This window comes from Doryrhamphus excisus, linkage group LG22, assembly GCF_037039965.1.
Source record: "Doryrhamphus excisus strain RoL-2023G ecotype Guam linkage group LG22, RoL_Dexc_Guam_v1.1, whole genome shotgun sequence".
Classification (NCBI taxonomy): Eukaryota; Metazoa; Chordata; class Actinopteri; order Syngnathiformes; family Syngnathidae; genus Doryrhamphus; species Doryrhamphus excisus.
This window is the reverse complement of record NC_136378.1, coordinates 6,419,170-6,431,621: the sequence shown is the minus strand read 5'-3', so window position 1 is coordinate 6,431,621 and position 12,452 is coordinate 6,419,170.

The following is a 12,452-nucleotide window of genomic DNA, read 5'->3' as shown; positions in this document are numbered from 1 at the left end:
CCAAGCTCGTCCTCCCCTCCATGCCAAGCCAAACCGCCCCCCTGCCCTGCCGGTTTCGACGAACCCGACAGCTATCTCGCAGAGTTTGACAAGTGGTCCCAGCAGTTCTTCAAGGCAATGGAGCAGGCTTGTGCAAGGTACACGCCGGAGGAGCTGGAGACCATGGTGTGGGGGCCAGACGGCACCCGAGTGCCCATGGCTTCAGTGTTCCCAGGACCCGCTGCACACCCCCCGACGTGGCAGCGTCGCTAATATACGTCACGTCGCCACGTCCATGGCACAGCTTTCCCCTTTTGTTGTTGCCGAGTCCCAGCCCATGCCAAGCTGCGGGGTGACCCGGATTCCTCCTGTACCCAAGCTGCGCAGTCCCAGTGGTTCCCAAGATAATGGGTATGGGATTGAGAACAAATTTTGCTTTGTTCAATATTGAAATATTTCTGGCCACCTTGTTATATATTTGTAATATGAGGTTTCCAGCTCATATTTTCATCTATTGTGATCCCGAGAAATGTATTTTCCTTCACCCTTTCAATGTCTACACTGTCTATTTGTATTTGCTGGTGTGTGCCCTTTCTGCTGTCACTAAACAGACTTTAGTTTTACTTAGGTTCAAGGACAATCTATTATCGTCAAACCATCTTTTTAGTGTGACCATTTGTTCTCTGACCTTTCTAATGATTTTGTCTGTACTCCCTCCAGAACAAAAAGCAGTGGTATCATCTGCAAAAAATACCAACTTTAAGTCTTTTGTAACTTTGGAGATATCATTGATGTACAAGTTGAACAATTTTGGTCCCAGTATTGACCCCTGGGGATTCCTTTCTATTGTTTCACTCCTTTCCTCGCTTGTCCTTTGTTTCAGAATCCCTTCTTCTAGTTTGGGACTAATATTGACAAAGTAGTTATTGAACTGTCTCATCCATATCATCATTATAGGTGTTTCCCACCATGAAATAATTAGGGTAGTCTGTCTTCTTATTACTTTTCCTGATAATACTATTTAGAATGCCCCAGGTTGCTCGAATATTGTTTTTGTGCTTGTCTAATAGTTGGCTGTTAAATTCCTTCTTACATGCTCTTGTCAACTTTTTTATAGTCTTACATGTTCTTTCTGATTCTTTAGTCTGTTGAACAATGAAATTCCTGTATAGTGTGTTCTTCTTCTTGCAAGCACTAGTAAGTCCTTTTGTCATCCATGGCTGGTTGTTTTTCTTTTGCTCCTTTTGACTTTTCTCTCCAGAGACAGTTCTTATTGGACAGCTTCATATAAGTATGTAGAAAGTGTTCGTATGCTTCATCCACATCTTTGGCACTGTACACACACTCCCATTTTTGTTCTTCTAGATCCTTCTTGAAAGCGTTGACTCTGTCCTATGAACGTAGTCCTTGGACAGTCTTTGTAGCCTCCATTGGTGTGTTGTTGTAATGATGGTTATAAATTGTAAACACTGGAAGATGATCACTGATGTCTTTGATTAGCAGGTCACTAGTGGTTCATTGGTGAATATATTGTCAATTAGAGTGGCACAATGGTCTGTTATTCTACTTGGTTTGGTGATTTTTGTCTAACGGTGTCAGACAGAACAGGATTTTGTGGAAATACAGTAAACCTCGGATATATCGGACTTGGATATATCGGAAATTCGCTCACAACGGACAGATAAAAAACAACCTATTTTTCTGTAATGCATTTCCAATAAAAATTCATTGCATATATCGGATTTTTTATAACGGATTTTGCCTATTTCGGACAAAATCTCCAGTCCTGTTCCAATTTCCCTCGCATATATCGGATGGCCGTATCGTGGCCTTTGATCCATGTTCACAGCCAAAGCTGAAGATTATAACATCTTTGTATGAATAACAGACATGTACATGAGCATGTACAACGAAAAAAAAAAAAAAAAAATCTCAAACCTGTAGAAATGCCTTCTTCAAACGATAAACATAAGTGCAAACGATAATGACGTCACATGCTATTGAAATGTTGTCTGAAGGTGAGCAGGCCGATGCTCCTTCCAATAGCATCACTGTAAAATGGTCAGCCATTTATAAGAGTGCTGTTGATAGGCCACCACCTCTTTTTTGACCTGAATGAGATACCTGTAGGTCGTCAAGGTCTACACCACCCATGTGCTCAGTATTGGCTGATACATTTTGGTTGTTGGATGTTGTCAAGGGCACATTGATGCCTGCACCATCTCTTGACATGGGTTGACAATGCTATTGTCTTTCCAACAAACCAGCGGCTTCTCTCCCTTGCACAGAACCTCAGAGGTGGGAACCTCTGGGTAATTTCATGAAGGTATTCAGTGGTGTGAAGGGGACATTAAACAGGTGGTTCTACCTAATGGCTACAAACCACCCATATCATTTTTGTTTTCATCTCAACCCTGAGGGAAAGAGTGGTAAAGAGGTTGTCATGGAAGAACTTGCAACCTTGAGGCTCCTGAGTTTGCTTTACCAAACCTATGATAATCCTGGGTCGCTGACCCAAGTCTCTCTGGGAGGAGAGTGTGCAATCTACAGTATGGCTCCAAGTGGTACATGTACCCAATTGGATGATGCGGGGCTCCATACCTTGTAAGCAAAGCGATTGGTTTACCTTTGATGAATTGTTTTACATCCATCTCGGCCATAAGTGATTAAGCTCATTGAAGATGGGTCTAACCTTAAAAAATGGTTCATCTGAGACCTTGGAACCCCATGAACTGAGGCCATTATATCATCAAGGGCATTGTATCATTATATCAAAATGGTTTGCTCCACAGCAGCAGAAAGTAAGGTAGGTGAGCCGATGTGTATTAGCATGTAGATACAATGGGTTATCCTACTGGTCACTATTGTTGCCAGCGACATGTTTGTCCATATGAAACATCGTTGAGTAATTGCAAATGCATATATCAATACTCGACACTTTACCTGTGTACTAAAAATCTACTTTACTAAACTTTTACTAACATTACTTACTGCCATCCCCTTCGCTTGGTGCAAACAAGAAGTAAACAGCTACACATTAATTGTATTCTGTACCATTTGGTCCTCCATACTGTAGAAATCCTCCCCTTGAGGACTCCAAGTGGGTTTCAAATAGAGGATAAGGGGATCTTAAAGAACCAAATCATAGAGAACCTGATCGTTTATTCCTGACAACAAAACCTAATAGACTTCCAGGAGTATCTGCAGTCCCTGTATGCCTACAAGTAAACAGCTCTGATTACAGCGCAGTTGCAAAAAAAGCACCCTTCCTTTCCCTGCCCGGCCTTTTATACACTCAAGATTGCTTTCGCCACTGCCCTTGCTTGAATCGCTTCTTTCATGGTATTTCTGCTTTCGTTTGTTCGCAGGGGCATCGTTAGTCCTTTTTTGTGTGGTTGCATGTATTAGTATCTTAGTATTAGTATCCTGTTTGTGTTTGCTTTTATCTTTAGCTAGCAAAAATGAGCAAATACCTTCAATACCCACCTGGAATATGAGGTTTATGTAAACTCCATTAGTTTACATAAATCTGTATACCAGTATATCAGTTTACATTAAATCTGTATAACACACCTTGCAAATCCTCACTGCAGAGTTCTGACGGCCATCCCCCCAAAATCAACATTTTTGTAACCATATGACTCACCGCTACAAGTCAAGATACTGTAGCAAACCTTTTTTTCATTATTGTAATTTTTTTAATTCTACATTTTTTGAAACATCTTAAATGATCTCCAATAGTGATTATAAAAGTCCGTCTGGATAATCTGTGTGAAAACCTTTTCTCATATTTGCATGAATGAAATTTCACTTAAGTGGCACATGGAAAAATAAAGTTGTTTCTCTCCTTTTGAACAAAACGAGTCTGAGAACAAAGAACAATGATGATGCCCCCTCCATAAAAAAGGACCAACAGCAAACATTAGGCCATACTGTAGAAATCCTCCCTCTGAGGACTCTTGAATAGAGGATAAGGGAATCTTAAGAACCAAATCGTAGAATGAGCGAACCTGTCTGTCTGAAACAGCAGTCGTTGAACAAAATCATTCCATCAGTCAAAGGGGTCGTTTGCAGGTCAGGTCAGAATGATAAGAGAGTGGCCCTGAACAAAGTGAGCCGTCTTCTGAATCAGGGTAGCCGGTCCTGCAGCGAAGAGCACACACGGATTGCCACTGTTCGATGGAGTCGAGTGTGACACGGGCATACGTCAACACTCGACGGGCCCCATTCTGTTTTTGATACAAAACACCATTAGCAACGGGCCCCGAGATAGACACATCAAGGTGACAGGGCAAAGTTGGGTCAGAGACGGCCAGGGCCGAGGCCGTTGCCAGGGCCTGCACAAGAAGCAAGAAGGTCGCTCGATGGTCGTCTGACATGGAGTAGCCGGAGGCGGACAGGACACGGCCAAGGAAGGTCACTGTGCGCCGAAAATCTTGAACCCTAGACTGTAACTTCAGCAACAGCCGTTTTGTGACGTCTAAACAGACATCTGCAGAGTCACAGGCAAGTAAAAGGTCATCCACATACTGTATCAAGGTACACCCCTCCGGGAGTTCCAGGTCAGCAAGTGCATCTCAAAGGACATGGTTGAAGAGACCAGGGCTGATACGCCCTTCCTTTCTAACTGAAAGCAAAGTATTTGAGGCTGTTTAGGTGCAATGGCAGACAAAATGCATTTGCGAGGTCGATGACAGTGAACCATAGGTAGATGGGAGAAAGAGAGATGAGTATTCTGTGCGGATCAGGAACCAAAGTACAGGTGTCCGTGTGGCGTCATTAATGGATCTCAAATCATGTGCCATTCGATAACTTACTGTTTGCCTTCAACACGGGCCACAGCGGTGTGGACCACGCTGAGTCAGATTCTTCCAACACTTCTTCCCAGAGTCCGGACAGAGTCGCCTCCACCCCCTCATCTGCTTCCGTGGGCCATCGATACTGTGATTTAAATATGACAGGGTCATCCACAATGTCAAAAGTTCAATGGGTGCGATGTTATGACACAGGCCAACGTCAAAAGGCCCCTTTGACCACATCCACTCCGGGATGGGGTCAAGGAGTGGTCTCGCAAGTTCATGGTCAGTGTGTTCGCTCCCGTGATCACATGTTACCACCTGGTGCTGGAGGATGGGGGCGACTGCCAATGAGATGTGTGGAACCGAGGAGGGCCCCATCTCCTAGAAAGCCTGCTGTGTAGGTGAAAGGTCAACAAATGATGCCACCCCTTCTAGACCGACGTACAAATGTATGGAGTCCAGAGACCACGCTTCACCGTCACTGTCGCTAAATTCATCTTTAAACTGTTGGTTATCATCGCGGTCGTAAAACAATGTGCAATGTAATTGGTCTGAGGGAGGCATGTACCCACCACAGGTTAAGATCCAGGGTTTCCACAAGTTGAATGCCGAGGCCACGCCCTGGTGTTCCGGTGTCTCCCGAAGCAAAGCAGCCCAATAGATGTCAGCTGCGGGCGCGTCTGGAAGTGGTTTGATCAGCCATTGTCCACCTTTGCCACCTGTGTTGCAGTCTGTGCAACTGTACTGTGGTTCCATCCGAAGGTCAGAGAGTCCATTCTTGCCACACAGGATGGTAGCTTGCACTGCTGTTAGAAGATCACGTCCAATGAGACATACAGGAGTGCCAGGTGCATAGACAAACTTATGTCTCAGGTTGAGTTCAGCCAGGTCAGTTTGTAAGGGTTTGGTGAAAGGCAGCAAACAAGGTTTCCTCGAGAAGCCCATCAATGAAATGCAGCGTGATGTTAGACAGGACTTGCTGATTTTACCATTGATGGTAGATACGGTAGCACTCGTATCTACGAGTCCATGCAACTTGTGTCCATCCACCACCATTGGAAGCAAAGGGTCTGTCGTGTCCTTGCTTCCTGGGCTTCCCGGGCCTCCCCAGGCCTCATAGTATTGGTTCCAGTCCGTTGTACTGCTATAATATTGGCCACTGGGACCAGGTGCCGGTGCCTGTTGGTTGGGTTGCCACGTGCGTGTGGTGAAGGGATTACCTCGACCACCACGTCCACTTGGGGCGCCAGCAGGTAGTGCCTGGCTGCCCTGGTCGAACGGTGCCACTGGTGGGTCGGGATATGGGCCCAGCGGGAGCGCTGGACGCTGAGGGCCCTGTGGTTGGGACGAAGCAGCCGCCAGGTACGTCCGGCCTTTTTTTCAAACCTCACTCCACCTCTGTTAACGGCACCACCTCCTCTGGCCTGCCACATTACCCTTTTAGCCTGTTTAGCGCTTGTCGCCTCCTCACGCGCCTTGGCCAGCTGTAATTTTAGTAACTGATCAGCCATGTCTTTTTTCTTTTTTTCATTACCTGTGTCTCTTGGTAGCGGTGCAAGCGGTGAACGAGCATGTCACGGAAATCAGACTCAGCGTCGGTGAGGTACCTGGGGTCGTCCAGCATCAGGGTTCGCAGTGGCTCGGGCATCCCACTCCTAATGGCAGATCAAAACAATGAGCGTATAGTATCGCTATGATTGGGGTTCTCACCTGTTGTGGCGGACCAAGTCTGAACACACTCGGTGTAGTACATCAACGGATTCTGGTCGACTTTCCACGGGAAATTGGAGGGGGCCACGCTGGCCGGCCTGAGGCATTCTTTTCTCAGAACATCAAAGAGCTGTTTTGAATATGGGCCAAAAGGATCATAAAGCGGAACCTGTTCCAGGTCCGCTGCGGCAGTGATGTTATTCATTTGTGAGGGGACAGTTACTTCCGCCAAGAGTTGGCGTACATTCCCCCATGCCAAATTGAGACCAGCAGTTGCCTGTAACAATGTATCTATCGAACGGGCACCCCCTTCAGCTAATGACGGAAGCCGCTTCGCCGTGCCACACACATCCGGGGAAAGGCATGGGAGCATAATCAACAAATTTGCTGGCCCTATTTACTTTTCGCGGGTATATACATGTTTTGATTGCCTGAACAAGTATAGAAGTTCCCTCACCTCCGTCATCCTCTTCGTCCTGGGTCACCCTTTCCACCTGCAGTGTTTTACCTTTTATTACCTTCTTACCTTTTCATCCACTTCCTTGGCAAGCCGACTCTTTGAGGTTTTTGTTTCAGGTGTCTGTTGTGCTTCAAGTGTGAGACGGAGGTTTCGGGCCGCTTCAGTCTCTTCCACACTGTTGAGTCTTTGCTGTCGTCCGGTGTTGCCTCGGGGAGGCCTGTCATCGTCATGTATGTTGTCTGGGTCAATGTCGAAGTCCGCCTTACCTCGAAACTGAATTATGGCTGAATATGTTCCCTTGCTTCCGCCCTCGTAGGGAGGTGGTGCGGATGGCACTATACTTTTTGGAGGTGAGGACTTACCATTGTACAGATAAGGGCCAGGCCTGCCAGGGCCATATTGTGGATGGTAAGGCGCCAACTTTCGGCACCCTTCCAAGCCTTTTTGCATGACTTTTGTTTGATCAGTGACGCATCTACTACTTCCCTTGCCCTCTTGTCTGTCTCCTTGCATACTTTAATCTCTGCCTCTCTCAACTTCTTCTGAATGTCCACTATATTAATACACTCCTGACAACCAAATTCTGTCCATATTTCCCTCATTTTCTTACTCTTCCGCATGTCTATCCCTGTCCATACCACTTACCACTTGGTTTGCAATTTTCACAAAAAATTCGGTTCCCGTCAATGTCGGCGGTCTCCCACAACCATCAAAATGGTGTCCTGACTGATCAAATTCTCCTTCCATCCAGAGTTTGTTTAATGAGTCCAAGTTAGAACGTACTTCCTTTGAATAAGACAATGTCAGCGTTACCTGTTTGGGTATTTACCGGTTCTGGACCGGAAGGCCTCCAACCTAAATACAATACAGAACTCAAACCTGTATCAGGGACTTTATAAGTATAATACCCAAAGGACTCCAACCGTAACGAGGGCCCTTTCACCCACCCTGGGTACTCCAACCCTAAACAGTACAAGGTCCAACCTTACACTACAGATTAATACAGAGACCGTACCGTTACTATTTGTCTCCACAGTTTGGTATGGTCAATCACAGAAATTTGGTTAATACAACAGGTTTCCTGCATAAAAAGAAGTGGAGACAGACAGTAAGGTCATCCTCAGAGGTCAATCAACACCAAAGACCGATGTCCAACCAAAGACCTATGTCCAATTATCCCCTCTACCGTGTTGGGCGCCAAGTTGTAGAAATCCTCCTCCTGAGGACACTAAGTGGGTTTCGAATAGAGGATAAGGGAATCTTAAAGAACCAAGTTATAGAATGAGAACCAGTTTATTCCTGACAATACCTAATACAGACGTACTACAGGCTTATCTGCAGTCCCTGTATGCCTACAAGTAAGCGTGTCTTATTACAGCGCAGCTGCAAAAAAGCACCCTTTACTTCCCTGCCCGAGCTTTTATACACTCAAGATTGTGTAAGAGGCTGGAGTCCTGGACCAATCAGCTTTCATCCCTTGCTTGAATTGCTTCTTTCATGGTGTTTCTGCTTTCGTTTGTCTGCAGGGGCATCAAGGCGTCTGGAACATTCTGCTTTTCTAGCCTCGAAGTACAGGGAGGCTGTGAGTTTCCTTCAGAATAAGCGGTAGAAAATGAATGAATAAGAATGAAAACAACGTTCCTGTTAATTATATATATTATCTCAAATTACTAAAGTATGTGTCGATATTTTGATTTGAGAATGCATTTTAGAGCTTTATGATCTGGTATCTGAGGTATCGATACTTCAGTATCGATCCACACATGACGAGTTTGCACTGACGCCAACATTTGAGAAGTTAACTAGATACGCGGCCAAACATGATTTTAGGGATGTTTTATCCATGAGGGACTGTTGTAAAATGCACAGAGCTCTTCAAGAATGAATTGGCCAACACGAAAATTAGAAAAAAAAAAACGACGGTCAATTGACATGAGAGTCCCTTGCGATTAAACTTAAAGGAGAACGTGACGCACCTGCGGACTTGCCAATCAATAACAGCATATTGAGCTCATCGGTGGACGGACAATCCCCTCCCTCCTCCTCTACTTCCGTGGACCTGCAAGTGTAATGTACGTTGTCCTGGGGAGGGGGCGCCTTGCCATATCTGCCCTTGTCGACTTGGGCGCAGACGAGAACTTTGACAGCGGCTTGGTTAAGGAACTTAATATCCCCACGGTGTGTGTTGAGAGATGTAAGAATGTGCGTTCTCTGGATTGACGCCACCTAGCTAGCATCACGCACCAGGCACGTCATGTTTCTCTCCTGTTGTCAAGCAACCACTGGGAGTCATTTTGATATTGATTTATATTATATTATATTATATTGGCTATTTTGTTATCTGCTCCACCCCCGTAGTTCTGGGTCTCCCTTGGCTGCACCGCCATCGTCCTTATATTGACTGGTCTACTTTTAAAATAGTCAATTGGCGTATACATTCTGTCATACTAATTGTCTCCGTTCTGCCTCCCCTCTGGGCTGCCTCTAACCCTTCACCTATCTCACCTGATCTCTCTGTGGGCCCTGAGAAATATCACACCCTCAGGGAAGTCTTTTGTGAGGATCGTGCCATGTCACTTCCCCCAGCCGTCCCTATGATTGTGCCATAGACCCGTTGCCCGGGGTGCCGCTTCCCTTCTCATGACTGTATAATATTTCCAAACCTGAACAGAGGGCTCTTGAGGAGTACATCTCTACTTCATAATGTGGCAAGTGGGAGATGGAAACTAATTTTGATTGAAAAACAATACCAACAACGACACCTGGGGTATTTCGCCCCAGGAAATAGTTCAGTTTAGATCAGGACACACAGGCTCGAAATTACCACAGGGCAAGAGACGAGGTATAGAAAAATATAACAATTCTTTATTACAATAACATTAAGAACCATCAGCTGTGGATCATATTCTTTGACCCGTCAGTGGCACTAAAGGGGGAACAGAGCTGGGACTTACCGTGACGGCCCAAACTCAAAATCATGAAGGGGGGAAGAAACTAAAACACCCGTGACACCACACACACGCAGGTCTGTGAGGAAAAACCCACCACCAGGATTGGGTCGCCGGCCCGCAGCACCTGTCCACAAAAGAAAAGAATGCTTAAAACCAGGCCACAATGCTTCCTACAGCAGTCTATAAAAACACCCGCACACGCAGCCACATGATCAAATAAGAAAATAAACAAAATGAACAATATTAACAGAACACAATTGAAATATAGCACACTAAAAATACATAAAACAAATAATAAAGAAAGGATTTAGTCACAACTAATTAAAAAGAAGATAACGACAACGGGTGAACCCAAACCAGGAAATAAGTAAAACAAAACCCAATTTTAAAAAGGCAGAGCCAAAACAGCAGCGCTGTTCAGGAGCTGTAGCGGTGGGGACAATGCAACTTGGGCCACGACCAGCGCAGCACCACAGAAGCCAATGGAGAAAGGCTGCAGCAGAAAGCACCACTGTCAGTCAGGAGCGCAAAATAAAACAATAGAATAAGGCGGACATCGCCGACTTACCTACGGGAAACACAACCACACTCAGAACGGCCCCCGGCAGGGCAACCTGAACCCCGCAGAACCAGCAGCCCGCCTCACTGTGCGCTGCGGGGGAGGGAGTTCGTGCCTCAATGCCAGCCACACACAAATTTCCAGCGGCAAAGCCTGACCCCACACCACAGTCCCACGCTGGACGCGGAAAGAAGCCCACTATGTCAACAATGCACTTTGCACATTAAGGAAACGGGAGAAAGCGGTGCACACATTACCTGTTGCCGGAACGAACACCTCGCTGGTAAGGCACGGCAACGGCACTATCGCCAACCACGCCACCGGCTCATCCACCGCGGCACATGTCACGCAACACTAGAGCCGCCACGAGGAGCCGCGGATCCAGAAGGAGAGAAAGAGGGCAGGTGCCTGAGATCGAACCCCACTATATCGCTGCCCATCAATCAGACTAATCAGAAAAACACGTGCTGTGCCCACAGTGGGAGGGCGCTCACAGCCCTTCTGCCACAATAAGACATGAAAAATTTGATTGATTTCATTAAAGCAATGAAACATAATTTATTAATATTGTAACAAAGTTAAATGAGGCGGCATCGTACAACAGAGAGGTCACATGGTGCATCATTCCCTACAGGATGCGCTGCAGGGAAAATAAACATTTAATCATGAAGGCTCATTATGTATTTGTAGCCAACTTAGTTATTTTGATAGTATGCTAATATAGCTAATATAGATACATACAGCATGTGTTGCCTTCATTATAAGGCTTATATAAGGCATTGATTTTTTTTAGGCTGCAGACACATTTGTTTTTTGTTTTTTTTGGTCCAATATGGCTCTTTCAACATTTTGGGTTGCTGACCCCTGCCCTAAGTGATCTCAACCCACCGGCAGTGCCTCCCCCCCTCCTCGCTTGGTGGATGGACACTCAGCCTTTACAGCAGGCATGTCAAACTCAGTTTGGCCGCACCCAGACTTTCTGTTCTCAGGTGGGCCAGATCAGTAAAAGAATGTCAACTCCAATATTTAGCTTTGTTTGTCAGTATTATGCTAATCCTACATATTACTGTGTAATCACGGATGACAAGGGATCTTTTCTAAGGCCAACACATTTATTCACAAACAATGGAAAAAAAATGATTTTCATGATTGGCGGAGTTAACAACTGGTTTATTTTAACAGTTGAGTGAATGCAGTTTTACACCTGAGCCAACTCACCACACGAAACAAACTCAAGTAGGAGCTATGAAAAAGATATTTTCACCTTAAATGTCATAAGTGGTTTGAAATAAATAAAAAAAAGAAATGCAAAATAAATAAAATAAAAAGTTATAGTAGTCCATGGGCAATAAGATTAGACTACATCAGATCAAACTACTAGGCTGGGCCTACTGAAACTGAGGACATACTGTACAATATTAATTCTTTAATATGACACCAGATGAATCTTATTTTTAATGATCTGTATTGATGGGTGCAAACAAATTTCGTGTCATCACACTTTTTTTTTCTCTCTCTCACTGCACTCCGGCAGCCCACTTGCTGCTGCTGGCTCCTGAAACCTGGCATATTTTTGCCTTGACAAGTGCATTGATATTGGGTGTCAAATCCTGAGTAGTAGCACATTTAACAATGTCATTCAAGTTTTTATTTGTTAACCTTGAGCGCGACTTTGTTTTATTAGTGTTCATTACGGAGAACACCTGTTCACAAAGATAAGTAATCCCAAACATGGATAGAACCTTTGCAGCCATGGCTGTTAATTTGAGGTAACCTGGCACGAGGTATTGATAAAACGTATCCAATCCCACAGACTCTCTCATGTTTGCAAGATGTTGCATCAATCTCCTTTCATGCCATTCAAGTACACTCATCCGCTTGGAATGGGAATAGGAGGAGTGATCTATTTATGTTGCTGATTTGCATCTTTGATCTGCCATGTTGGAAACTTTGATCTATCATTTAGATGTCGACAAGAAACTTGTATTTTGAGA